This window comes from Pinus tabuliformis, chromosome 8 (genome assembly GCF_031772625.1).
Source record: "Pinus tabuliformis cultivar Carrire ecotype Pingquan chromosome 8, CPIR1, whole genome shotgun sequence".
Taxonomy (NCBI): domain Eukaryota; kingdom Viridiplantae; phylum Streptophyta; class Pinopsida; order Pinales; family Pinaceae; genus Pinus; species Pinus tabuliformis.
Window position 1 is genome coordinate 1,140,536,695 of NC_142294.1, and position 3,289 is coordinate 1,140,539,983.

Sequence of the window (3,289 nt, forward strand, 5' to 3'; positions counted from 1 at the left end):
GAAGAAATCTATATGGAACAACCTATTGGCTTTATAGAAACAGACTCCAGCCTTGTATGTCGGCTTAGGAAATCCCTTTATGGTCTCAAGTAAGCTCCTCCAGCTTGGTATGCCAAAATGGATAACTTTCTTTTAGAGAATGGCTTTTCTAGGTGTCATTCTGACAATATTGTCTACACCAAGAAAGTGGCAAGTCTCTTATCATTCTTGTTCTTTATGTTGACGATCTTATCCTGACTGGTAGTGATCCCAACCTTATAAACCATGTGAAGTCTAGCCTTAAAAGGAAGTTTGAAATGACAGACTTAGGACACTTACATTATTTTCTCGGTCTTCAAGTCTTGCAATCCAAGGAAGGTATTTCCCTTTCTCAGTCCAAGTATGCCTGTGATATTCTACACTATTTTCACATGGAAGACTGTAAGCCAACCCCTTCTCCCTTTCAGTCTGGAGTCAAACTTTCAGTCACTTGTACTTCTCCTGAAGTTGATGCTACCTTATACCGTCAACTTGTAGGAAAACTTTTGTATCTAACCCATACTCGTCCTGACCTTTCCTTTGTCGTTGGCCTTGTTGCTCGGTTTATGCAAAACCCACATGAAAGTCATTTGAAAGAAGCTAAAAAAATACTTCGTCATGTTTGAGGTACAGTTCAGTTTGGGATTCATTACAGTGCCGAAGCAGCTCCTCTATTGGTTGGTTTCACTGGTTCTGATTGGGCTGGTGACCCTGATGATCGGAAGTCTACTGCAGGTTATGTGTTCACTCTTGGTTTAGGACCTATTACATGGGCTTGCAAGAAACAAGGTGCCATTTCTCTTTCTTCAGCAGAATCAGAGTATCGTGGTGCCGTAGAAGCTAGTAAGGAAGCCTTGTGGCTTCGTCAGATCCTGTCAGAGTTTGGTTTTTAGCAGCAGCATCCGACTACACTTTGGTGTGATAATCAAAGTGCCATTCAACTATGCAAAGATCCAGTCCAACATTAGCGCAACAAACACATTGAATTGCACATGCACTTCATCAGAAAGCTCATTCACGACCATGTTCTTGAAGTGCAATATTGTTCAACAGATGATCAAGTTGCAGACATCTTTATAAAGGCTCTCACAGAGGCGAAGTTCACTAAACTTCGATTTATGGTTGGAGTTTCGGAAGTTGTCACTAAGCGGGGATAGGCTCTAGTGCCTCCTTCCTTCTCCTATTGTGTCATATTTGTAAATCCTTCAATCCTATCCCAAGTTGTTCTTAAGGGGGGATGTTAGGATATTCTGACACATAGGAACTAGTTAAGTACAACTTGGTCTAGTATAGAGTTAGGTATAGAGTTAGATAAAGTGTGTTTCTTTACTATGTACATTTTGTAACTTACAATCCGACGGTCACGATATGTAGTGATCCGACGGTTCATTCTCTTCTCGGTATTACCGACACTTGATCCGTGGCTTAACACCCAATTGGTCCATGAACTCTATTTAAAGAGCATGGAGGGTCATTTGTAGGGTGATCCGTCTATGAGAGAAGCATATGTAAATTTTCATTCTTTTATTAATAAATTGCCTGAAGTGGCCGCGTTGGCTCAGGCCGTGGACTGTTTCCCTCTTTGAGGGTTTTAACCACGTCAAAATACTGGTGTATTGATTTGTGATCTGTTTGTGAGCAGTGTCCTTTGGTGTTCTGTCTGAGGAACTTATCCTGTAAATTCCTACAGGTGGAAGGGCTAGAACACTTTTGGGTGTTCTGCATATTCCTGCATTAGCTAGAAATATGATTTCTGTAAGTAAGCTCGATGATGCAGGTGTAAAAACAATGTTCAAGAAGGATACTTGCAAGATGGTTCGGGGAGCACTGGTATTGATGTGGAGAGTTCGGATTGGAACTCTGTACAAGCTGCAATGTAGCACCATTGTTGATGGGTGTAATAGTTCTGTGGTTCCCGAAAGTGGAGCAGAAAATCTTGTGGTCTTTGGAGAGAAGACCATGTTGTGGCATCAAAGGCCTGGACATATTAGGGAGAAGGGCCTTCGAATACTTCATGGTAATGGTATGGTAGAAGGTATGAGTAATAGCTCTTTGGATTGTGATTTCTATGAAAATTGTGTATACGGGAAGCAGAATCGGGTGAGTTTCCCCTCTGGTGGTAAGAGGGAAAAACATATATTATATCTTGTGCAGAGTGATGTGTTTGGAGCTGTGAAGGTTCCATCACTGGGTAAGTCTCTGTACTATGTATCATTTATAGATGACTTCTCAAGGAATACATGGATATATTTCCTTAAGAAGAAATCTGAAGTCTTTGACAGGTTTAAAGAATTTAAGGCTCTGGTGAAAAACCAGACAGAGAAGAAGATAAAGGTGTTGAGGACAAATAACGGTGGAGAGTTTTGCAGTAAGGAATTTGAAGAATTCTGTAAGAAGTGTGGTATAGCATGGCAGATGACTACTCCATATACACCTCAACAAAATGGAGTTGCAGAAAGAATGAACAATACATTGATAGAAAGGGCAAGAAGCATGTTTAGTGGTGCAGGGTTAGGACAAGAATTCTGGGCAGAGCCAGTGGAGACAACATGTTACCTGGTCAACAGATCACCTTCATCAACGTTGGAGGATACGACTCCACAAGAGGTATGGATTGGTAAGAAACCCTCTCTTTCACATCTGAGGGTATTTGGATGTGATGCATATGTACATGTTACAAAGGAGAAAAGAACCATGATGGATAGTAAATCTGAAAGGTGTAGCTTTATTAGGTATAAGGATGGTTTAAAGGGTTATAAGCTTTGGAACCCAGTAACAAGGAAGGTTGTGTACAACTGAGATGTGGTGTTCAGAGAGGTTAAATATGTTATTGAACATGAAGTCCAACCAAATGAAGCTGAGAAGATAGAGTTTGAGCTAAAGGAGGAAGAATCAGACTCTATAGCAGAGGAGGAGTTAGAAGATGAAGAGCCACAAACTCCGGGTGTGAGAAGATCAGTTAGAGAAAGAAGGCAGACAGAAAGGTATAGTCCATCTAATTTTTGTTCAAAATTTTCTTTGTCTGTTACTAATGATGATCCCAGAACTGTGAAGGAAGCAGTTGATTCAGAAGATGGAAAACTATGGAAAGAGGCCATGGTAGATGAAATGGCATCTTTGCACAAAAGTGAGGCTTGGGATTTGGTGGAGTTACCGGCTGGAAGGAAACCTATTGGAAGAAAATAGGTGTTCAAGAAGAAGACAAATGTAGAAGGAATGGCAGAGAAATACAAAGCTCGGTTGGTAGCAAAAGGTTATTCCTAGGTGTCGG